The sequence below is a fragment of the Lemur catta genome, chromosome X (assembly GCF_020740605.2).
Source record: "Lemur catta isolate mLemCat1 chromosome X, mLemCat1.pri, whole genome shotgun sequence".
Lineage (NCBI taxonomy): Eukaryota > Metazoa > Chordata > Mammalia > Primates > Lemuridae > Lemur > Lemur catta.
The window spans coordinates 32,319,843-32,346,412 of NC_059155.1; the positions used below are offsets into that span (position 1 = coordinate 32,319,843).

The 26,570-nt window shown below is 39.2% G+C and overlaps 1 protein-coding gene across 6 annotated transcripts in view; it reads right to left on the reverse strand.

The window, feature by feature from the left end:
• The window catches only part of MBNL3 (muscleblind like splicing regulator 3), a 119,939-nt gene extending 99,357 nt beyond the window's left edge, over positions 1 to 20,582 (reverse strand). For all 6 annotated transcript variants that reach the window (XM_045538598.1, XM_045538602.1, XM_045538603.1 and 3 more), the window contains exon 1: positions 20,373 to 20,582. The gene's annotated coding sequence lies outside the window, so the exon portion shown is untranslated. The remainder of the gene's footprint in view (positions 1 to 20,372) is intronic.
• Positions 20,583 to 26,570: the final 5,988 nt, after the last annotated feature.

The following is a 26,570-nucleotide window of genomic DNA, read 5'->3' on the forward strand; positions in this document are numbered from 1 at the left end:
AAAACACTGAAAGACTACAGCTTGCTGTGAGAGAAGCCTTCAATCTCCAGTGAACTGAATGCCATTTAAAGGTGAATGTGTATGATTTATGAAGAGCAGACTAATAAAGCATGAAATATCAGTTGAATCAAAAGTATAATAACAGCAAATATGCACACTGTGTTTACTATGTGCCAGGCACTGTTCTTAGCATTCTCACATATATCAATTCATGTACTGCTCATAACAATCCTATGAGGCAGGTTCCATTATTGTGTCCATTTTAAGATGAGGAAACTGAGACAAAGAGATTGAGTAACCCAGTTCAATGTTACACAGTACAGAAGTGGAAGAGCCGAATCAAATTTAGCCATGTTCCAAAATGCCTTCTGTCAATCACTAGTCTGTATTGCCACTCATGGGCACAAAATGCACAAAAATATACTAAAATTTATAGGCTTATTACCAGGGGGTTTGGCACACATGGAATAAATACAAGTACTTTCTATAAAATTGTAAATTCTATTAAGATATAATATCATTTCTGGAGGTGCCAAGTAATAGCAACAGCTCTACTTCAGTTTTATTTGCAAATGAAATACATAATTGCAGTGTATAAATTTGATGTCAAAATACATGGGCATTTGGTAGATTAGAAAAATGGAATTTAACTTCTCTGTCTCGGTAAAAAGTGAGTGTCTTGTTATTGGATATGTTCAGATGTAGGGTAGAATGTCCCAGATGAGATATGCATATCAGATAAGTGAATGAACTGAATCCAAACACAGAATTATACTCAAGGTTTCAGCATCCCCATCACACATGTCTGCCCGTCTCCATCTTGACACTTGTCACACTGTACTGGAACAAAACTCCTGCTTAGCTGTCTCTCTGACTGTGAGTTCCTTGGGGGCACATCTTCTTCACCTCCAGTGTCTGGCTCAATACCTCATATTAGTAAGTTCTCAACAAGTATATGCTAAGTCAATGGAAGCAGTAACCATCTGCTATCTGGAAGACACTGTGCTAGATGGTGGGAAAGCAAAGATTTGGTCCATGTGTGAAGCAGCATGGCCAAGTACCAAAAATGGAGGCACCCCTAAGAACAGAGATGGCCAATGTGAGTCTTCAGGTAAGAAATCAACTTTCCCCGTAAAAGTCAAAGAAGAAATGGAATCCAAGCTGGGCATGGTGGCACACATCTGTAGTCTCAGCTACTTGGTAGGCTGAGGCAGGAGGGTCACTGCAGTGAGCTATGATCCCACCACTGCTCTCCAGCCTGGGTGCCAGAGCAAGACTCTGTCTAAAAAAAAAAAAAAAAAAGAAGTAGAATCCAAAGCTGTTCCAATCCATTCCCTCTCTTTAAAAATAGATCAACAATCCCCTCAATTTAGCTGTTATTTAACTTTTGTAATTCTTAAAATGAGAATAATATAGCTTTCATCATATCTAAGTCAGTACAATTTTTAATAACTGCTTTATTGAGATATAATTCACACACCATAAATTCACCCCTTGAAAAAGTACAGTTCAGTGGTTTTTAGTATAGTTACAGATATTTGCAACCATCACCTCAGTCAGTTTTGTAACATTTTCATCACCCCTACTAAAGAAATCCCATACCCTTTAGCTGTCCTCTCACTCCTCCCTCTCTAAGCAGCCATGAATTTACTTTCTGTCTCTATGGATTTTCCTATTCTAGACATTTCACATAAGTGGAATCATACAGTATGTGGCTTTTTGTGTCTGGCTTTTTTCTCTTAGTAGAGTGTTTTCAATGTTCATCTATGTTGTTGCATGAATCATTACTCAATTCCTGAATAATACTCCAAGGTATGGGTCTACCACATTTTATTTACCTATTCATCAGTTGATCAACATTTGGGCCATTTCCAATTCTTTGGCTATTATGACTAGTCAGTACAATTTTAAAACATGATTAGGCTAAAGAAAGACATCCAAGGCAATAAAGATAATGATGCTTTGCGATGCTCAATTTATAGAAAAATTTCTAGGTCCTTTACCTTAATACTAAACTTTGATTACTTGCTCAGGGTTATATCCTCAGCACCTAGAAACATGGCTGACTCATAATGTGAGCTCAATAAAGTATTCTGAACAAAGAACAAATGCAGCAAAAGAAACCTGAAAATGGGATGGAAAGGAGGGTGAAATAGGAAAGTCCTAGGGGGTCAAATATCAGGGAAAAAATCAACCTGTGATTTAAAATATGCTGTGGATAGCTCCATGCATTCAACAGCTTACATTAAAATCTCCTAAACAAAACATTCCTGTAAAAACATCAGAAACTACCACTATTAAATAATAGTAAATGCCACCATAATACAACTTTTAAAAGTCTGAAATATTTAGGGTTGCTGTCGCTGACAATATTGTGCCAAGCAGACTTATCCTGCACAAGTATATTGTTAATTGAATGATTCTTTCCCCCTCCACTTCTAATAGTTTACAATTCTGTAACTCAGAAGTGAATTGTAAAGCATCTGGTTCTTCCAGATGTTTACTTCATTCAAGCAGCACTATCTATCCAGTGCTCAGTCCTAGGTGGCTAATACATTGTGAAAGAGACAGGAAGCAAATTCAAGTTCCCAATCAAACCTTTTTTATGTTTCCATAATATTAATGTAACCATGGGAGTTATAAGCATAGACTTTGGAGTTAGAGCATTCAGCTCAAGTTTTGACACCATTGTTTACTAGCAGAATGTCTGTGGGCACCCCACTTACTGTCTCTGAGCCCCAGGTTCCCCATCTGTAAAAAGGAGATACATAAGAACGCCAACTTCTCAAGGTTGCTGTGAGGGTTACATGAGAGAATGTGTGTAAAGTATTTACGACAGAGTCTAGCACAGAGTAAGTAGCTGTTACTATTAGAAAACCATATAAAATTACATCGCCCCTTCCTGCCACTTCTTCATATGATCTCAATATTCCTTTTATTTTCCCTTCTTCTCCCTAGTGGATTGTTCTAGAGTTAGACCTACTCTGAAACTAAAAACTGGTTATCAGTTAATATTACATTTAAACAAAAAGATCAGATTAACTGATTTATTTTAGGGCAGTTATTACATGAGAAGATACAACTGAAAAAGATTCATAGCTACAACACATCTATAATACAACTGCAAGACACTACAGAAATCTGATTTAAATATTATAGAAGCTAAAGCTGTTCCTGTGTATATTTGTGTACATACATGTTGCAGGAGGGAAGGGAAGGTATTTAGCACTTAGGATGCCCTGTTATAAACATCATAAATATGTAGTATATAAATGTGCTTTTCAAACAAAAAGAAGACACAATGTCTAATATATTTTGTTGCTGAAACAATTTTCCAAGGTTGTAGGTATAGTGATTTCTTGGGCAAAGACTTCTTTGGAAGGATGCTAGGGTTGATATAGAAGATCAATTGCAGAAGTCATATACAACTGATATACCTGATTTTTCTCCATGTATTTTGTAGATTTTCTTTTTTCATATGAAGTTGTGCAGCTTATTGACTGGAGTCAGATAAATTAGTGCCCTCTGCTTTGTGCCAACTGTTCTACACAAAAGGGTACAATTTTCAATTTGAATATTGTAAGAATCACATTCCTGCCAAAAAAAGAGGATACAGACCTTTGGATGTCAAGATGGATATTTAGGGATGCTGATGTTGTACCAGGAACTGAGGCTAAAGGACTAAATGTGAACTTGCATCTTGAGACAAGAAGAAGTTCTGATGACGAACAAACACAAGAGAAATAATAAGGAAGATATTTAGACTAGAAATCATAAACAATAAATCAAAAGCAAGATTTCTGTAGTCATTTCAGAAATGCATTTCACAAACATTTCTCCCTGGCATGGGGGGGAATCTTTTAATCTAAGTTATTGTTGATTTTGCGCAATGTGCCCTCCTGGCATGAAGATCTCATTAAACTATTTTGATTCCTGTTGATAGAGTATTCTTAAATTCTTATCAACAAGTAATGTTTGCACAGTAACTGGAAATTCAGCATAAAAAGCCAAAGGCTGAAATTTAAAAAGATATACACACACGCACATAACATATCTTAGGAATGTAGCTTTAATGCAATTTAATCCCCAGAATGTAGTATTCTTTTCAACCATCAATTCTCAGGCATTTCACCTAAGAAATCTTTTCTTCCCTGGAACACGCACAAAATAAACACAGTTTGGGAAATGCTGGTTCAGATCATTAGTACCTTTACAATCACTTCAAAGATTTAAGTTTTTCAACTTGTAACAAAATTTGCATCGTTCTTCTCTTCAGAGTGAAAAAGGAATTTGCAGAACCTCAAAGCAGCAACACTTTCTGTTTGACTACAATCAACCTAGCCATCAAATTCAAGGCTTAAGTTAGAGATAGCTTGTACCAATAATCATCAGCTTCTGAGAAAGGAGGAATAAAATATATTCTTCTAGATGGGACACTAAGGAAGGTGACTAAAATGAGGGGAACTGAATCTGGACCTGAGGTTTATTTTTTAAATTACATTTGAAATATAAAATCCATGAAAAACTGAAATGTCAGATGTGACACAACAGAGGTGCTGCCCATGGCAAATTTCTAACTTTACGAAGGACAGATACTGAATCCTAGTCTAAAGGCAAATCATCAAGTAAAAGTAGATCCTTGGTAGTGATATTTGAATCCTCATTATTTTTTACAACTTCCCCCACCCTCTCATTTTCATTGAGCCTGAGCTATACGAAGATATCAGTCACATTTTTGCTAATTCAGTAGCACTGAATTAGTGCTTTGAAGAGCCATTTATAAACAATGTTCTCTGTTATTGAGGCTGAATTCCACTGTCTTTTTTTTTGGTTCAAACCTATCCCAGTTCTTTTATGACAAACTTAATCCTGCACCTTAAGGGCAAAGACAATAAACAGGACCCCAAAACTCAGGCTCACCAGCGTTCTGCAAGAATTACTTAATCAGACTGCACAAACAACACTGTGCATGCTAACAGAGACGTTGGGCAAGTAAGGTAGCCACTCAGCACATAGTTCGTTCTTGACAGACACTTTTTATATTCACTTCTGCCTCCTTCTCATCAGTGAGTAATCACAGCTATTAATAAGTCATCCCTACCCTAAAAACAACAAAGCTCTTCCTTCCCTTGATTCAATTTCCTTGTGAAGTCCCAACATTTCTCACTCTTCATCACCAAATACCTCAAAAAAGTCATCATTACCACTTTCACTTTCCAACTTTTCATTTGCTCTTCAAGCCACTGTACACTGGCTTCTGGCCTCTAAAAGGTCACCAATAACCTCTTAAGTTCCAAAACTAGTGGCCTCAACTCACATAACTTCTGTGGTATTTGTTGACTGCTCCCCTCTTCTAGAAATTTTCTTTCCCCTTTGCTTCTGTGACACACAAAAAATTTCCTCCTCTGTTGCTCTTCTTGGGCAGCCTAGGCCACTCCTAAGGGTGAGGTATCAACTGTCAACATCTTGCCCTGTTATTTTCTCTGCATTCTGGACAAGTTTAATCCAACTTCATTCTAGATTTTTCTACATGGCTTTAACCAGCACTTTACTCCGTATCATTTTGCACTCCTCACTCCCCACTCTTCATCCACCTCTCAAGCCTCTTCCTCTATTTCCCCTATCCTACTGCAGCACCCACCACCAGCCTTTTGTTACATGAAGATGGGTAAGTAAGATATTAATGTTGGTTTAATTTATAACGAAATAAATGTCTTCATGGATGGAAGAAGCAGGCCATGGACCATGGGATGGTCCCCAAACGATGAAGCAAGTATGACTAGACAAAAAAGAAATTATCGTGTGTTTGAGGGGTTGGGTTTATATGTAAAAAGTGAGCAGATACTTGAGGGTATGACTTTTAGCCTGATACCTATTACATGGCAAGGAGAGTAACTGCTAGCTAGAACCAATTGTATTTCATAACTAAAGGAAATTTTGTCATAACAAAATGAAAGTACCTAGCAGAGCATCTGGCACACAGTAATTGTTCAATAAATGTCAGTTGACTTTGAATAAACACCTATTATAGGACCTTTTATGGGGTGTGAAAATGGGGGTTCAAATTTTATTCCTATATATAAACTCCTGCCTAGAGATATTAAGATTGATTTAAAAGTATAATACATTCCTGGAGGTGAAGGTGGTTGTAAACACTCGTTCTCCTGCCACCCAAGTGCTACAAGAGCCAATGTCACCCTGCCTGTGCCTGACAGCATAAGGAAGTGTCAAGGGGAAGTCTCAAGCCTCTCGCATCTTACATGGTTAAATTATACACCACTACTCATACCAAGCAAATCAGAAAAGCACCCTTAACAGCACAGAAGCAATAGTTGTTGATTTTATTTCTGACTTCCTATTTCCTAAGTCTGTCCTGCTCTAGAAAGCTAAAGCATGAAATCTCAGAAGTCTGGATCCTTTAGGATCCAAGGAAACCCAACTTATTTTTAACTTATTAAAGGTTATTAAGTATGAAATGTCTGATTTCCTTAAGTACTGAGTTTGACAGTAGATATCTCTGACATTTCACTTTGACACTTCTTGTTTTATTTTTATTGTGAGGGTACATCCTCATTCTTTCAAGCACACTGCTTGGCTTGTGATTATCTTTCAAAAAACTTTTTAAAACAATTTTTGTGAAACCATGGAAAGGTCAAAAATTTGAGTTATTTTCAAATACGAGTTCCGTCATGGAACCAATGCAGTGCAGACAGCTCAAAATATCAATGCAGTGTTTGGGAAAGATATGGCTAATGAAAGCACAGTATGTTGATAGTTTCAGAAGTTCCATTCTCATGAGTTTAATATTCAAAATGAGCTATGTGGGCAACCTGAGACAAAGGTGGAAAATGATGAGCTGGAAGCTATAAGTGGATGCAAATCCATCTCAACCTATGCATGAGTTAGCAGCAAGGTTTGACGTTACTATTCCAACAATACTGGACCCTTTTGAACAAATGGGCTAGGTAAGGAAGCTGGTTAGATGGGTTCCACATGAATTAAACGAGCATCAGAAGAGAAATCGTCTCGAAGCTTGCCTTTCTTTGCTGTCACGACATAAAAGTGAGAATTTCTACACCATATTGTTATGTGTGATGAAAAATGGATTCTTTTTGACAATTACAAGTGTTCAGCACAATGGTTGGATAAAGATGAAGTGCTGAAACACAGTCCAAAACGGAATATTCATCAAAAAAAGCTAATGATGTCTATTTGGTGGTCCAGCACTGGTATTATCCACTACAGCTTCATGAAACCTGTTCAATCTAGTACAGCGGATGTCTACTGCAACTAATGGGATGAAATGATGAGGATGCTTGCAATTAAGCAGCCAAGATTGGTCAATAGCGACAGACCAATCCTCTTGCAAGGCAACACTCACCACATGTCACACAAACAATGCTGCTCAAATTACAGCAGCTGGACTTGGAAACTCTCTGTCATCCACTGTATTCACCAGACCTTGCACCAACTGACTACCACTTCTTCCAGGCTTTGGACCACTTCTTGCATGGAAAAATATTCAGTACTCAACAAGCTGTGGAAAACACCTTTCATGATTTCATTGCCACTCACTCTCTAGGCTTCTTCACAGCTGACATAAACAAGCTACTGTTCAGATGGCAAAACTGTGTTGATAATTTAAGCACATACTTTGATTAATTGTACTGTTTCTTGTTTGAGATATATAAACTACACTTTTGATTCGAAATCAGAAATTTCATACTTACTGGCCTAATTTAAAAAAAAAAAACTGCCATTTCAAAACAGTTTTGCTTTAATTTTTATCCACATGAGGAACAATATGAGCCAAAGCGCCTCTCCTGGAGCTGAGATGATCAAGCTTTTGTTTCTCTTATGTCCAATCATTGCAGGCTTTCTGAAAGTGCTAATGGTTGCAATTCTTGGGCCCAAGGGCTTTTCCTCACTTATCAGTAAGGAAAAGCTCTGCTAACAGCGATACCAACACTTTAGCTTTCTTTTGGTTTTCACAAAAATGAGGAATGTGGTATAAGCAATTACCCAAGCAAAATACTAGCAAATCATGCATCTCTTTCTCCCCTTCCTTCTTCCTCCTCCTCCATTCTAGAAGGAAGTGTGCCCTCTACAGTCTCATTGCCTCCTGGGGAAAATCTCCACTCACAATAAACAAAATAAACTCACCTGTCAAATGTCTTGAGTTCTGTGTATATCTTAAAGTTTCAAATGTAATTTGGAAGGTGTGTTACACAACACATCATAATATTTCCCAAACAGCCTGAGAAAAGCTAGAACACTGCATGAAATGAAGGAAGGATAGCTTAGGGGTTAGTTGGCTTGAACACACCTTCTCACATAGCTTTTGCTTATCACTATTAATTTGCTAAATATCTCATAACAAAAATCCCAGAAGGCTAAAGTGAAAAAAGTAGCTGACACCCCAAACAATGACTAATTTTGTTTGCCTAAAACACACAGCCAACTGCGTATTTGCTGCAGCTGAAAATCCCGAATCCTGAATAACTCAAACTCAAACCGTACACACCCTATTCAACCTTCTCAATGCTACTTTGTAAATGTTATTTACAATAAAATAGATGTTATAGGCAAAGGTGGCCTCTGTCCCTAGAACATACACATTATTGCTTTTTAAATAGCTTTAACAAACAGAATAACCTTTAACAAACAGAAAACCTTTAACTCCCAGGATCTGGAAATGCATGCAATTTTACCCATTAACACTTTTTTTACTTTTTATCATCATGAATAGAATAATGCATATAACATGAGGGTTTTGGTGATAATGTAACTCTTTATTATTTGTTTTACATTTCATTTCATAAATTGGTTGCTAATTACACAATCATTAGATGTGTAAGCCTTTTTCTATTCTGAACAAGTTTAAATGCTCTATATCTGAGGAGAGAGATACAAATTCATTTATAATCGCAGTGTTTACTTACTAACTCATAAGAGCTGAGATTATATTTTATTTTCAGAGCAGTAACCTAAATTTAACATTTAAATATCTATAATGAAAAGCCTAATTGCATTTCAAGTCCTAAGAATTGAGAAAGCAGCAATGCTTTAAGGCTCTGAAAGATGTCCACAGGAAGAGACCTTTGGGAATGAATTCAACCTGTCCAGGGCAGAAAGGGATTTAACGGCACTAGGAGGGAACTGGGGGAGTGGGGAAGGGAAAAACAAGATCCTTATGATCCTACTGGAGATGCAATAGTACCCCAGAAGGCAATATTTTCCTCCCTCCAACAAATTATCTAATTGTAAGGAAATATGCACAAATTGTCCAGACTTCTAAGGATGATTTCAATCTCCTCATGGTTAATTCACTACTTAATCTCATGTCTGGTCATGTGAGTAAATCTTTTTTTTTCCCTACTACTGGGCTCAATTCTCATCAGTACAAAAAGTGATTGGAAAGGCTATGTGGCTATTGTCTTCTTTATTTGTATAATCATTCCCATTAATATGGGATAATATTATGTCTTCCATCTACAATTTTAAAATTCACTTCAATGTGTGCCTTTGTTCACTGCAGAAAAAAAACACCCACAGGGTTTCTTCCAGCATATGGTAAATATGTACATTTATATTTATTTATGAATCACCTTGTTTTTTTTTCAAACATTCTCTCTCAGTATGACCACTTTTGATTTGTAAATGTCAAAACCACTTTTTAACCCTTTTAACTTACGTTTAACTCATCTAAAATAAGCTGTGTTTTTTTCCTACATTTAAAATTTTTGGATAATTATTTTGCTACTAAAGTATCTCACACCCAACCATCCCAAGATTTTTTCTAAACATCCTTTTTTGGTTTCTGTTCCTAGCTAGTTTTATTTTCTGGGTCTCCTATTCTAGCTTGATAAATACATAATACTTACATAAAGTTTCTCCCTTCAGGACTGCAAAATACTTTAGACATTAAATCTTATGGCATATCTATAGCAATATCTTACTTCTAAGTTTGAAAAACAGACACATGACTATCAAAGTACTTAACCAGAATCATTCAGTATGTCATCCAAAGCCCCCAGCATCCCTTGACCACCTCCCCCTCAACAAAAAAGGAAAAAACATTTCTGACCCAGTTGGAAATAACATCCGCTGAAACACTGACTTTTGAACCTTTTTGACAGCAACCAATAATAGTAAGAAACACACTTTACATTCTAACTCAGTACATATGTGCATGGATTTGAAATGAGTTTCACACAAAATACTTAATCTCACTACTTGGTATGTATTGGTATTTTCTTGCTGTGTATTTAATGCATTTGTGTTTAACAGAAATGCTAGTCACAACCTACTAAACAGATTTCATTATGCACTAATGAGTTGTTGCCTACCACTTGAAAACTATAAGGATAGAACAAATAGGCTTTTCTAATACCACAATGTAATGTTGTTGACTCCAAATACAGTAGGGTAAATCTTCGTTAATTTTGATGCCACTAGTATAGACTGTGGTAACTGAACCTGAACTAGCTTAAAATATATATTTTAGATTATCTACAAAGAGTTTGCTAAACAAAATAATAATGTCCAGAAGATGAAATGGGCATTTAGCCTCTTGGAACAAGCTATTTGTAAAGATTTTGGATCACCGTTTAAATGCAGTTGTGTTGCTAATTATAAATGAGTGTAAATATTCAGGCTAATAGGATATCTACTTACAAAAACCTTGTTTGCTCTTAGTCCAAAACATTTTGTAAATCAGAATATTGTCTTTAACTGAGCTAGAGAAAATGTAGTGTATGTTAACATTCAAACTTTGGAATGCTCAAAATATAAAATCATGTTTTGAAATATATATATTTTAGTTCATTAGTCGCTTTTTTGTTTATAAATCTGCTCAAAGCATCATTTAATAATAACAACAGAAATGGGCATACGGTTTATTTGTAGAATGTTTTAAACTTCAGAAAATCCTTTCACTTTTGTGAACTGGTAATGACCAGCAATCCCTGGATTACTGAATATTTAAAAAGCATATAATGACATTTTCCAGACTCAAAAATGCAACTTAATATTTGGTTTGTTCTGCATGTGACAGATTACTCAAACCCATGAAGAAATCCAGGTGTCTGGCCGTCAATGATTGCATCTATTTTAGAGGTCCAGCGCACCCCTGCCATCCCCCCACCAAATTTGGAAGATATGAAAGAAATTAAAATTTCAAGGTAAAGGGCCAAGCCAAGTTCTGGAGTGGGGGTAGGGGTGGTGTCACACAGCCTCATTTATGTGGAGGTATCTACCTAAGAACTCAGAACAGATGTTTGTCTTTTATAAACATTTCACTTTTTGGCAAATTGAAGGCTTAGGAAGCTAAAGGAGTGAAGGGCAGGCCAGGAAGTTAGGGATTCCTGGATGTGAACCCAACCTCGATCTTATTTTGTTTTTGCTTTAAATCAATGCCAAACTCTTCACACCTCAACTGCTTTATAGCAGGCAAGAATTATACTGGGGACAAAACTGTTTCCTGGGAATGTCGTGGGTTAAATGGTTAATATTATAGCCTTCAAAGGTACTTCCACAAAAGGCAAAACATTCTTCATGTATGTTATTTACCTTTATTATATTAGAGGATCAAAATAGAATATCTGTATCCTGCTAAACTGACCTTGAAAAAACATCATTCTTTCCATTCCTTTCCAAGTTTTTGTCCACTTTAGTAATGATCAGTTATTCAACCAATTAGGAAATCCAATCATGTGATCCTAAAGATTTTTAAAAGTAGCTGTAACACTTCTGAGTTGAGAATTTTCTGGCAATTAATGGCAAGTTTGGGGCCCTCGTCTTTATTTGGCCCCTCTCCACTGGGCCATCTAAAGGAAATGCCCTCGGCACCCAAGTCCCAATTTGGCAACCTATAGGAAAGAGTTAGTTTGTCCCTGTCAGGAAAAGCAGCTCCATTCTCTGTACCACGAGGCACCACATACGTATCTAGCTCTGCCCACGCTGCTCTGGGTTCTTCAAAGGGCAGAATGTGGTTTCACTTTCTCCCAACCACTTCATGAGAAAAGCGGCTGGTCCCTTCCTGGCATTTAATGAATGGTCCTCTCTCCTTGGATTTGGACTGGTGGTCCTTCCAACCAGTCATTAACTGGCAGGAAATGCCCTCCTCAGCAATCACTATTGTGTAAATAAAGTCATAAACTTTCGAAGGCCCATGCAATCCCAGACCACAAAGCTGCACGTGTGGGGGGGGAGGGTGGAGGGCGGGAAACCTTGATTGTAAGAGCACTGCCTTCCAAATTAAACTCAAACCACATGATACAGTTCATAAAATATACAAAACATGCAGTCCAGTGACAGATTTATTGTGGTCTTAGAGAATAAAGCAAAAAAAAAATCTCTATATGGAAAACACAGCTACTTTTGACTCAAATAGCCTCCAAACAGGAAGTTAAAAGTAAATCAGCCAACTGTGGCCTCACTAAGTTATGAAGGAGACCAGTGCAACCAGCATTTCCTGTCATTGCTTGTCACCGTTTCTGAGTGCCTCTGTCTGAACTGCTTGCGTAGATAGCTAAAAATATTACAGAGATTTCTTGGGGATAGACACAAGGCAACAAGGAGGACTATTATATGATCTATGCTTGAAAGTGAAAAATGTTAACTTTTACTAAAAACAATTCACTCAGCACAGGTCACACATCCAGTCACTTGAACTACTGCATTTTAATGAATACAAGAATAAAACAGCACATTTGTAAAAGTGTTTAGAATCAGACATCCGATAGCCTAGCTGTTTCCTGTTAATTTAGGATCAATGTTCAGAACCGCAATTTTCATGCACCTGATTAGTAAGTGCTAGAACTGCAGACTATAATATCCCAGAGCACTGGCTTCTTAGAGTTGATCCCTTTCTCCCTCATCATCATCATCATCATTACACAAAATGACTTGTACAAGTTCAAAGTATGTGCATGTATGAGAGTTCTCTAATTGAATCATATTTTAGATCCTTTTATTATTATTATAATCATCATTATCACACTCTTCACAAGATACAGAAGTATTCTCATCTTTTTTTCAGCACTGTGAAATCCCAAGCCCTAAGACACATTTTTTTCGCCTGTCAACTTCTCAATCACAAAAGAGCTTTGGAGGGAAAGTTTCAATAAGAAAGAAAAAGCATTTTGCCCTCATATTGTTGCTGCATTGAATTTCTCAGGATATCCAAATGAATTCCCCAGGAAAAACAGGTTTATCTCTCTGAAAAAGAGATTAACACATGGTAAGGGACATGGTAGAGGGACAGCTAGTTGGTCAGTCAAAAGTTCCACCAAAACATGGATGAGCCTGGGGGACATTATGTAATATAAAATAGGTTAAGAACAGAAAGACTAATACAACACGTTCTCACTTATATGTTGAAGCTAAAAAAAAATGGATCTCATAGAAGTAATGAGTAGAATAGTGGTAACTAGAGGCTGGGAAGGAGGGTAGCCAAAAGTTGGTTAATGCGTACAAAATTATAGCTATCTAGTGTTCTAGTGTTGTAGTGTTAATAGCAATTTACTGTATATTTTCAAATAGAGGATTGTGAATATTCCCAATCCCCTAGAAAAGGATAAATATTTGAGGTGACAGATATGCTAATTACCCTGATTTGATCATTACATACTGTATACACATATTGAAATATCACAATGTACCCCATAAATATGTATAATTATTGTCAATTAAAAATATATATTTTTTATTATAGAATGTCTTTTTTTCCTTTGGGTAGATACCCAGTAGTGGGATTGCTGGATCAAATGGTAGTTCTACTTTTAGTTCTTTGAGGCAATCAATATATGTAACCAAAGTGTTTGTACTCCCATAATATTCTGAAATAAAATATATATATATTTTTATAAAAAGAACTTCCAGACCCTCCCTCTGCTCAATCCATAGGCTTTAGTCCTTCCTCCTCATAGGAATGGTGACACTGCCTTTCAGCCCATCTTCTGTGGCTAGTGGGACCTACCTAAAACCTCAGTTTAGGGGCAGGCATGGAGCACATCACTACTCATGCCAGTTTCCTCCCTGGTTCTGATGCGATATCATCATGACCAAAATTTAGCTGAGGCCACAAATTTACGAATGGCATGAAAATGCAGATGTTGGGCAGTATCTCCAGATGAGGTTATGTATTTAGTCCCCATATTTTCATTTGCATTAAAATGTTAACTTAATAAATACAAACATGAAAAGTACACCACACAAAAGAAGTCCAGCCAAAATTCAAGGTTGTTCTCAAAAACGGCCCTCCCTTGGGGAGCTTGTCACTCTGAGTCCAGCTCGAACCTGGCTTCAGAAAGCCGGCAATGCGCATATTGACACAGCCTCTGTCTGCAGCTGAGGCCACTGCTATAGGCATTCATGAAACAGATCAGATTACATAGGCATGGCACCCCAGCCCGCTCCCCAAAGATTTTATGTATTTTGAAGCCCTTAGACATAAAATGTGACTCATTAATGTGTCCTGTGTTTCACTTCATACCTCTGGGTGAGCTAACAAGGTTTCTCTTCATGTTGTCCAATTATTGGGGCAAAATGCTGACATAAACAAGTTGAGGGTTTAAATTTTTCTCACAATCATTTCTGAAAAGAAATGTTCTCCCTGCTTCTTTGGGATCCTCATAAATCACAGACAGCAGGAATGTTTTTAAAATATCAATGCGTCCTTTAACAAAATAACACCCACAATCGGGCCATTTATCGAGCGCCTACTTTTCAGAGGACAAATGCAAACTCTTCACTTGGGTACTGGGGTGAAATGTGATCCCCATCCCTATGCCATGGGTCCTATTGAATGTATCACTATATATTTTAAGTGGAACTCAGAAAAACTACTGTATAGCACATGAATCCAATCTTAATAAAGCAGCCACCTTAATATTATGTGACAATCTCATTTTCCCCGTTTGGAAAGAAAATAACTGAAGACTTATACTATGGGATATACACTCAGCTAATATTATACATGGTGCTTTTGTTTTGCTTTGTTTTGTTTTCCCCACAAAAAGGTTGAAGACTACAAAATAGAAGGGAAATGCAAGCTCTCCGGTTCTTTCACTCTCTAATTTGGTAACAGGCCACCCCGCCCACCCCACTTTCCAGCACACCCTCTTGTTTGGTTTCTTCATCCTGCCACAGAAGGAGAATGTACAAGAGCTTTACCTAAAGACGGATGGTCCTCTCAGCACAAAAGATGATTGTGGTGGATGTGAAATGGCAGCTATTGTCTCTTCTACCGTGTGGACTTTGCTTTCTGGATACAGTAAAAAGAGGCACTATTCATACCTGTATCTTGGTAAATAAAAACCTATGCAAATCCAACCTCTAAATGGGTAATCAGTGTCTGACTGAAAATGAGACAGCTCTCAGTGTCCTTTTTGGTTTTCATCTGTGGCTTCATCACTTTCTAAACTATACATGACAGGGGGCATCTGAATGACAGACAGTATTTCCTATTTTGTTCCTTTTTTGATCTGGTGAAATGCTTTAAACAACTGCTTCTACATAACTTTGTGTTGAAGACTGATTTCCCTGGGATGTGGAGGAGGTATTTTAAATGCAACTACAGGTGACAGAAAAATAGCAGCTGGCTTTGAGGCCAGTCGTCGAGGTCTCAGCCCAAAGGTTGCCATTGCTTGCTTCTCCCTGAACTTGTTAGAGTTGCTGATGTAGCCAGCAAGACATTCAACCTAGTGTTCAGGATGTTTATCGGTGTTGATTTTTTTGGTCAATAAAAAATAGAAATAATGCTACCTAAAATCATAGCAAAAATGTTCATAAAATACAGGAACAAGTTAGAAGGACTAATCTATTCTTTCGTTTATCTGACAAACTTTTCCTAAGAACCTACCATGTATCAGGTTTTGGGGATATGAGGTAAAGAGACCCAGTAAACTGCCTATTGAGGAGTTACTGGTACATTCCAGGAAACCTGAATAAGCCTAAAGAAACCTTTCTCAAATTTCCACACCAGTTGCAGCCAATGCCAAGAAGCTCAGGATTCAAAGAATCTGATGGAGACAATTTTAAGCCAATTTAAATGATCCAAACTGGAAAACAAGATCCAGCAAACTATCAGTCTCCAGGATGCTCCCATAGCCTAAGGAGATCAAATAGCCTGTCGGAAGTCTCTGGTGCCAGCCCCCTACATTTCTGTCCAGACTACTTCTTCTCAATTGGAGGGCCTTTCTTTCTGGGCCGTTCCAGTTCACTCACTGTGCAGGCATAAAACAAACTCCCGGCCTCCTTCTCCTCATGAGCCAACTTAATGCCTATGCAAGTAGGACTTGAGAGTGGACATAATATTTTAACAAGCATGACTAATTGAGTCCTAAATCTCTAATCAGGCTCCTTTTCCCCCTTAACACTTTGTTCTCATGGCTGTTATAAAGAGCTCTGGGATTACTATGCTTGAGCTTCTTGAAAAGCACCATACACATATAAAAGGAGAATACACACACGCACACATGCGCGCATGCACACAAAGATTTCAATCAAGCCTCCTTTCATTCTTGCTTCTTGAGTTCTGAGCAATGTATCCTTTTTCTGAAAGGGAACTGCGTGGAGTTGAACATTCAGAGCTCTGGCTCTTTTTCTGAGCCTCAGAGAGACATCACTTAGGTCAATTATTTATTATAGTTTATCATAAACCTTTTTTCTTCCATTCTTAGAGTTGGAAGAATGCTGTAAAAGTAGGTATTTTCCTATAATCTTTCAGGGAGAAGTCAATGCACACCTGCATAAATTATTCTAAATTGACCACTAATTTTCACACTCATGTTCATGTGTATGTTTGTGTGCCCAGACAATTTGATAGTACCATTATTTTTCCAGTAAAAATGATAAGATCCCACTTCCCAGATTATATTATTTTCCTCATCAATCTTTTAAAAACACTATCTCTCAATTTAATACCAAGTAGAACTAAATAATGGATTTATATTGTGTCATTATTAGAATGACCTGAAAAAAAATTTTTTCTTATCCCTTTCAGGTCATGTGGATGTCATGAACACCTGATAAGGTAACTGATACCTTATTTATCCAATTTCAAAGTTGCCTTTCCAACACTGTCATTTGGGTATCTCGAGGCAATATATAACTGTTCGGGAAGAGCAGGACACCATGGAACCATGTGTTCTCCTTAACATCTAAAAGCCCACATTAATATAGATCTAATTGCTTTCCTTTTGGTCATAATTTATGTTGGTTGGTTGACAATTAAACAACTTGCTCCCAGACAGTTTATTCTCTTAGGGGGAAAACGTCCATCTCATTTTAGCTGAAGCTCAGGTTTCTTTCTATTTTTAAGTGAGAGCTGTATCACACCTAGGGAGAGTCAGAAAAATCCCACAAAGAATCACAACTTCTGATTTCTATTTTCTTAACATCACATACATTTACAACAGGGAAAATCTGTCTATTCCACTTAGTAGACATAAGAAAACTCAACAGTATGGGAGAATAGTGATGAAGTAAAGGTGAGGGTAGGCTTACAGACACTTGATAGTTTTAACATGACAGCAACCATTATCTAACTTTAATTACAGGATTAAATTACTTGTTAAACATGTACTGTAACTTATGTACTATCTGGTATGTCCCCGTCCCTGTTTGTAATTCTATCAGAGAACATTATTTCAAAACAAAAAAATCCCGCCACCTTCTTCAGTTTATTGTACTATAAGCAGGATAAGTGTAAAGTTTTATGAATGGAAATCTTCACCACTTTAGGGCACTTCTTACTCCCTTCCTTCCCTCCCCTCCTCCCTCACACATAAAGACAGCTGGGTGGAGAACAAAATTGTACTTCATACTATATTGTCAACATCTGTGCAACAGCCAAGAGACTGTCACTGTTCCAGCATGTGCAGTACTGTACAGCCCACTCAAGAGACAAAACCGTTTTTATTCCCAAGCTGCTGTGATTACTTTTCCATATTGTGAAGCTGGACAGATAATAATACACCTACTGGTCAAAAGGATGAATTACAGGAGTGCCTGGAAGTACAATGGAAGGCAAGAGAACCCATTTGAGCCAGAGAGAATGCAGGCAATTAGGGGAATACACATTCTAATCTACTTTAAATTTTTAGATTCTTGCAAGTGCACAAAAATGTGTTCTGTTTAAAATGAACATTGTGCACAAAATCTGCTCCTCTGTGAGTTTATAAACTGTCCATTTTTCTTTTTAATTCAACATTTATTAAACACCTACTTTGTGAAAAGCATTATTTAGGTAGAGGGTGGGTCAAGGGAATACCAAAGATACTTTGGCTACCAGCTCATAATCATAAAAAGCAGCTGTTGTGAAATGCCTGAAGTGGACAGTTGAGAAAAAAAGGTACTTTATAATAGCCCCGGGAGTCATTATGAGTGCTTAAAGCAGCAAAGGAAATTAGAGAAATGAAGTAGCTCTTAGAAGTACAGCAAAACATGCAGTCACCACCTCTAGCCCAGCACTGTATCAATTCTTTCTTAAAATATTTTTTTCTGACAAACTCCTTCACTTACATTTTCATATAAGGTCTCCAATCTCATCATTATATGAGGCAGCAGAATGTTAACTGGTAAAATTTCCTCCTAATGACTCTGACATCAGTTTAGTTTGTCTATTATGGTCCTCAGGTTTAGTATTTTCACTTTAAAAAAAAAAAAGGATGTATTTGGTCCAAAGTCTTTCAGCAGCAAGACAGCACATTCAGAAGCAAAGCTTACTGAATTATGATCTAAGTATGTAATCACTAAAATGGGAGAAGTTGCTTTTTGTCATCTATGCAAAAATGCATGTATCCCTCTACCTGCAGGAACTCTCCTTTCTGCCCCACATTCTTCTCTCAACAATAATCTGAAAAACTGAGACAAAATTTATTGTATAGTAAATTCCATTGTAAACAATGGTTTGATTCTTTGTTTCTAGGTAGACTATAGCACCTGGGCAGGAAAACTGCACCATGTTTAATAGGTGCAAAACAATCTTTTTCCCCACTTTCTGACACTTGCTAAATTTAGTAGCAAGACTGTCTGCCAACCAAGTAGCTTCTACTGCTTTGGGAGAAATAAGAAGTGGACAGAAGCAGAATAATATGAGCTGAGCTATGGGCAAAAGCCCATTTAGGCTACGTTTAAAGAAGTTTTGATAAATAGGAAAGCGCCTCCCCAAAGTATTGCATATTAGAAAAAAATTTTAAAAAGACTTTAAGAAGTGCTTAAAGGACTAGCTTTGCACAGGCCAAAGAAAATGTGAATATAATCAGGAAAAATCCGAGGTCTCTGGTAAGCCTCATTGTCAATACACCTTTCATCAGAGGGGCAAAAGAAACAAAACAAAACTCGGATGAATTATATTAAGCACTGATGTTTAGTCACTTGTAAAGCTATATCAACAGTCTGTTTTTCAACCATTATCTCAGTAATCACCCAAACATTTATTGATTAAACCAGAGAGCCAGCATAGTAAGAAATTACCAATCATTTCAAAATTAAATTTCGCAAGAGTGTTGTTTTAATTGATGTTTTCCCGTGAACGCTATACACGCACACGTAGTGTGGATTTGAGCTCGATTCACAAACAGCAATTTAAGAACGTCTATGAGAAAAGAACTCCTCTAAAACCCATTACTTTAATTAGAGCAACAACAAATTCATCTGTTGTATCTACATATGACAACCTGTAGACAGTGCTCAGAAAAACACACAGTAGGTCTACTACAGTAATTATAAAACTACACAGATGAATCACTGAAAATGCCAACTTTCATTACTAGTCCGTGTTTAATTTCATTTTCTTCCCATAAAAGCTTATTGTGTGAGTGTTAAAAACTAAAGTTACCTTTTTACAATACTCCCCTAAAATCTACACTCATGCCCTTCAGACCCCAGTAGTAAACGAGAGTTGCCCAAATGTGTTGATCCTGGGTGGGAGGAGACAAGGTTCTGCAAGGAAGCTGTGGCACTGCTCACGATATCGCACAAAATGGGGAAATCGACTGTTAATAGCATTTGCTGATGACATGCCATGCAAGAAGTTCCTTTAAATTACAAAAAAGAAGAAGAAAGTAGAAAAAAAGGAAGGAGGAAAGGAGGGAAGGGAGAAGGAGGAGGAGAAGGAAAAAGAGGAGGAGGAAGGAGGGAGGAGAAGGAGGAGGGAGGGGGAGGGAGGAGGAGGAAGAGGAGGAAGGAGGAGGAGAGAAGAAAAGGAGGAGAAAAATTAAAACTCTACTAAAATCACAACAAAGTTGCAGGATTACTTTTCCTTCTATTTGCCATTTGGTAAAATAAAGTTTAAAAGGCATTATTTCGTCCGCGTCCTAAAAAGGAAGCTACTATTACAAATCCCAACTCATCTCCAGCCTTACCTTATGCTGCTAGCGCAAACCCAGAGGCTAAGGGGCCCTGCTCTCAGCGGCAGCGGTAGGGGCAGCGGCAGCGACAGTGGCACATGCCATCTGTTAGCGGCAGAAGCAAAAGCAGCGCTGCGCGAGGTGGCCCGGGTGCTGGGGGTGCGGGGGGGAGAGCCTTTAGCAGGGGTGTATACTGAATGCCGCCATTTTAAAGCGAGGTTCCTGAAATCATTAGATATAAGCAAATTAAAGCCCGCCCCACCTACATAACTTCAGGGCTGGGACGTGCAACCCGGCTCCAAGTCGGCCGCTATGGGGTATAAAATGTCAAGTCTAGAGACATGCACATGCGGGCTCTCGGACGGAGGCGACAGTCCCTCGCTCCCCTCTGCCGCCTTCCCACCCCGTGCTTTTGCAAGCCTCTTTCAGGCTCGGGGCAAAGAATATTTTCTTTTCTCCACTCCACGGCGGCCCTTTCCCGGGGCAGGCCGGTGGGCTGAGGGAGGCAATGGGGGACCCGGGCCGGCCCTCCCCTCTTCTCCCCTCCTCTTGGTTCAGTCCACTTGGAGCACACCTCGGAACGCCCCAGCTCCCTCACGGCGGGCGGGCGGGCGTGGGGTTCCCGCCCGGCTAGCAGCTGCCATGGCAACCCCGGCCCAAACCCCGCCTGGCCAGAGCCAAAGGCGTGCCCTGCACCGGGCCGGTGCCCTCGACCAGATGGCCCCTTGCAGAGCCCGCCGACCCCGGGCAGCCCGGGCCGGGGGGGGGGGGGGGGGGGGCAGGGCTCTCGGTGCCCGGAGCCTGACCCACGCGGCGCGCGGCGGGAGCCGCAGTAGTGAGGGGGCTTTGGGCGCCAAAACGGCAACTCCCGTGAAACTCCGCCAGGCGCCGGAGCCGCGCGCGCGGGCGGCCGGAGCGCTCGGCTGGGAAGCGGCGCGCGCGGCTGCCCGGCTCCTCCCCGCCCGGCCAGGTAGCGCGACGCGCCCCGCATCGCCGCTGCCGCCGCGAACCTTACCTGGCTCCGCGCGCGGCTGCGGAACGGGCGGGAATCCGGCCGCGTGCTGCCTCTGCTCCCGCGCCCGCCCCGGGACTCTCTGTCCTCCGCCTCCCTCTCGCTGCTCCCAAAGAGCGCCAAAAAGTCGCGCTCCTGATCACGCTCCGAGTGCGGGCACTTTCTTCCTGTAGGGCGCTGTTTCGTCGCGAAATATATTCTTTGTGTGGTTCGCTTATTCGTGCATGGTTCTCCGAGAGCGCGGCGCGGGCTTTATTCTCAGGGGGTGTGGCGCCTCTCCCCTAGACCCGGCGGCCCAGCCCCCACTGCAAATGCCCTTTGCCATTTCATTATTAAGGGAAAGGGGGACAAATCATAACGCTCGATTTTACAAGAGCGAAACGAGCGGAGCATGCACACCTCCCCAGAGGCGGGGGTGGGGGGTGCAGTGGGGGCAAGCAAAGTTTCTAGAGCGTTGGGAACTGGAGTGCCAGTGAGACAGGCAGTGTGGTTCCAAGCTGTACGCTTTTAGATAACTTTAGAGACAGGTGAGGCGAAATAGGTAATTTCATAAATGACCTTAGTCAATAAATACATCAACTCATCGCAGGCCAAATAAATAAATACTCACCAGCTGCCTTCCTGGCTCCTTTCCCTTCTATAAATGCCCCAAATCCTTTATTTCCCTCTAAGAACTTCAGAGAGGGAAATGTTGATCAGTGCAAATAGTTCCCCTACTTCCACGGAGTTTGCAGGGTAGAAGGAGCCCAGAGGTAAGGTTCCAGATACTTTTGAATGGAAACTGGACAAAGCAAATGCAATTTTATATTTTGATTAAAAAGTGTGCATCTGGACAGCTAAATTACAAGTTTCGATTTAATGCAAGTGTAATAGGAGCACCAGCTGTCCCTTAATTGGAGCCCCACAATAATAAACGCGTGCTTTTATTTAATTTTACGAGGACAATTGTAGTTGATAACACACACATATGCCGGATCGTCAGTGACAAGCTCATAGCAATTCAGGGCTGCTTTCCTGCAATCAACTGCTTCACCCGAGGACACAGTTCTACAGGCTCTGCAGAAAGTGCAAAACCATTGCAGGAAATATTTAAGCAGCAGTTAGGTTGCAGAGTGGAGTGAATTCTCAAGCTAATTATACTTTTTAATTCTGATGGACCAATCCAAATAGAATTCTCCAGCTAATTTTAGGCAAGAAATCAATCTCTGTTTGTTAAATGCAAGATAATAGGAGCAGGATCAGAATAGTTGGAAGAAGAGTGGGTACAAACTGCCCTTCAAATAATCCAGAAAATCCCCGATGGGGTTGGCAAGTATTGTGAAAATCATCAGGGCAATGTGCAGAGATAGTGTTTGATGCTTTTTTTTTAATGGGTAGAATCCTAGTCAAACAGAATTTCTGAGTCAAACAGAGAGCAGGAGTTTCTGGTTACCTGGAAAAAGGGAAAAAAGACTATAAATCCTATCTACCTCTCCCCACCTTCCTTCAAATTTACCAAATTACCTGCACTGCTGTAAAAGTCAAATTTGTCTGACAGATAGGAAGTGGCTTTGGCAGTCCAGGAACTACCACAGCTAAAATTAGGAGGTGGTGGCTACCACAGTAGGCTGGAGAGAAGGGCAAGGCTGAATTATATAACTTTATACCCAAGGATCTAACAAATGAGGAACTGTTATCACAGTGAGCCAACAAAGGAGTCTTTATACTAGACATAACTTAGGTCAACACCAGTTCTCTTACCTCTGTCCACCATTGCAATTCACACATCCTGTGGGACACTTCGGGGTTTCCCTAATTTTATGGTTGTTGAGTTGCTGAAATAATTGTTTTATTATAAATTTCAGGCATACATCAGTCAATTTGCTAGTTCTGGGGATAGCATAGCTTCAGTGATATTGTTTCTTGCTTGAAATTCCTGGGCAGTGAAAATTGCAAATGATACTTCATTATTCTCTCTTTCCCACACTGGAGGGGAGAGCAACCTTATAAACAAATTTCAGCCTGGTAAACTGTCTTCCTTTTATCTAGGGTGGCATGACCTCACCAAATCAAGCTAGGCAAATTTCCATGCCACTAAGCCACTGGGGAGTATTTTGAAAGGTGCCAGGAAATTGCTGTTCCCTCCCCTCAGCATTTTAAAAGGCCCATTTGCTCTCTAGGATAGACTCACCCTGGAATTACTTTCCACTTTAGTAGAGTGGTTAGAGGTAGCCAACATTTTCTCTTCTGTTCTTCCTCTTAGACATAATTGTGGGCATGACCCAGGAAAAATAGAGTTGTGTACTGACTGGTATATTAGATGAGTTCTTACAATAATGTATGTACATTATAGTCTCTGAATACTTACACCTGTTCCCATATTGAATTTTGGAATCATCTCAGGATCAGTATCTTTTTAAAAAAATTTTTTATTTTAGCATATTATGGGGGTACAAATATTTAGGTTATGTATATTGCCTTTGCCCCATGTGAGTCAGAGCTTCAAGCATGACAGAACCAGTATCTTGATGTATCTTCAAAAGTCAGTGTCTTGCGACACTTGGATTTCAGATTGCAGTCCTGTACCTCTCCCTGAGTCAGTCAAAAGAAGTATGAAGTATGTAAGCAAACATCTCAATACACGTAGGGAACATGCTTTCTGTGCTCTAACTACGTTTTTGTTTGTTTGTTTGTTTGTTTTTTAGACAGAGTCTCACTCTGTTGCCCGGGCTAGAGTGCTGTGGCGTCAGCCTAGCTCACAGCAACGTCAAACTTCTGAGCTCAAACGATCCTCCCCTGCCTCAGCCTCCCGAGTAGCTGGGACTATAGGCATGCGCCACCATGCCCGGCTAATTTTATATATATTTTTTTAGTTGGCCAGATAATTTCTTTCTATTTTTAGTAGAGACGGGGTATCGCTCTTGCTCAGGCTGGTCTAAAACTCCTGAGCTCAAACAATCCTCCCACCTCAGCCTCCCAGAGTGCTAGGATTACAGGCATGAGCCACCGCACCCAGCCCCTAACTACGTTCTAATGCTTGAAATGGACACATAAAAATGTAAGGCTAATACCATTCGATCCAGCAATCCCATAATAGGGCATCTACCCAGAAGAACAAAAGTCATTCTATAAAAAAGACACCTGTATCCGAACGTTTATAGCAGCACAATTCACAATTGCAAAGATGTGGAAACAACCCAAATGCCCATCAATTCATGAATGGATTAGTAAAATGTGGTATATGTATACCATGGAGTATTACTCAGCTATAAGAAATAACGGTGATATGGCATCTCTTTGGTTCTCCTGGAGAGAGTTGGAACCCATTCTATTAAGTGAAGTATCCCAAGAATGGAAAAATAAGCACCACATGTACTCACCATCAAATTGGTTTCCCTGATCATCACCTAAGTGCACATTTGGGAATAACACCAATTGGGTATCGGACAGAGGTGGGGGGTGGGGGGAGGGGATGGGTGTATACCTACTTGATGAGTGCGATGTGCAATGTCTGGGGAATGGACACGCTTGAAGCTCAGACTCGGGGGGATGGGGGGGCATGGGCAATATATATAACCTGAACTTTTGTATCCCCATAATAAGCTGAAATAAAAAAAAAATGTAAGGCTAAGACTCTGGGTAAGGATGTAGTAGCCTTCCAAGTAGCATGTTCTTCCAATAAGTGTAATTAACTTTGACTGATGCAGAAAAGAATTCTAAAAGTTATGTAATGGTTTATTAACAAAAGGATTATTGTAGTCCACTACCAAACAAATGTTTCTGTGTTTTTAAAGATGCCAGATAGGTGAAATATTAAACTCTCTCATATATCAGTGCACCATGGTTTTGAGGAGTTTCTGAACACTCAGTATATTCTACCAGAATTATCCTTTTAGTCTTCTGCTAAACCACACAACTCATTTATCATTCTTTTAAACAGATCGTCAACATGTATTATTGGACATGTGGGCAGGGCTGTGCTATGGATGACAGGTGAAGAATCTCCCTACTGTTTTGAACCTGCGGATTTATTCTCACTAGCCTAGTACTATCAACAATAGTACTATTTGTTGCTGCTGTGTTCTAATGATGGCTCCACAGGCTGCAGCCCCATTTCTGGTCATTCCATTCAGAAGCCTCTGGACATTTAATGGTGGTTTAAGAGCTACAGATACCGATTATTCATTCATTCTGAAAAAAAAATCTTTTTTCATTCAGTTGGGAATTTGGAGGTTGCAGTTCACGTGAGGGTTCTGATTCAATAAACAGAAAAAAAGCTGAATCTGGTTATTAAAAATGTTTAGACAATCAAATAAATGTTGGATTGCAAGGCAAACTCTTTGTAAAATGATACAGACTCTATTTCTTACAGAAGAAAAGATAAGGCAATCCAATAACTAGTTTAATGCCGAAATAATTGCAAGCATAGATAGTAAATTGATCGACAATTCTCAGGTTGCAAAGAGAATTTCTGAAACTGTTTTTTTTTTCGTGTGGACAAAACTGTCAGAATTATCTGGACAGGTTCTAATAAATATAGAAGAAAACAAAACAAACATTCAAGAACTGCATCCCCCAAAACACACCTGGGCCTGATGGATTTACAAAGCGATTTTTCTCCCAAGCCTTTGAAGAATATATTATACAAATTATCTTTGATTATTGAAAAGTACAGCATATTTCTTAAAATTATCCTCAGTGGGAAATGTGCTAAGAATGATACAGATAAAAAGATACAAAAAGGTAAGAATAATGCAAAAAGTTAAGAGTGAAATAAAAAAGAAAAATAAGACCTGGTCTCACTTAGGAATATAATAATTATCTTAGCAACCATTTAATGTGGAACTACTTGATGCCAGGCACTGTACTAAGCATGTTTCACATTAGCTCATTTAATCCTCACAACAATCCATATATGGTAAATATTATTATGTTTTCACAAAAATAGGAAAAGTGAGATTTGTCCAAAGTAACAAAGTAACAAAACTATTAGATAGCAGAACAAGGCCATTAAATCAGTTTTCTCCCATGGCAGGGCCTATGCTTTTAACTACTACACAGTACTGAGGTCCAGTTGGATTTGAACTCAGACTCTTGCTTCATCTAATATGCTACACTGCCTCTCATTGATGTGGATATTTTAACTAAAATGCTGCAAATGAAATACAGAAATGTATTAAAATGACTTTAAGTCTTGATCAAGTACTGTTTATCCAAGAAAT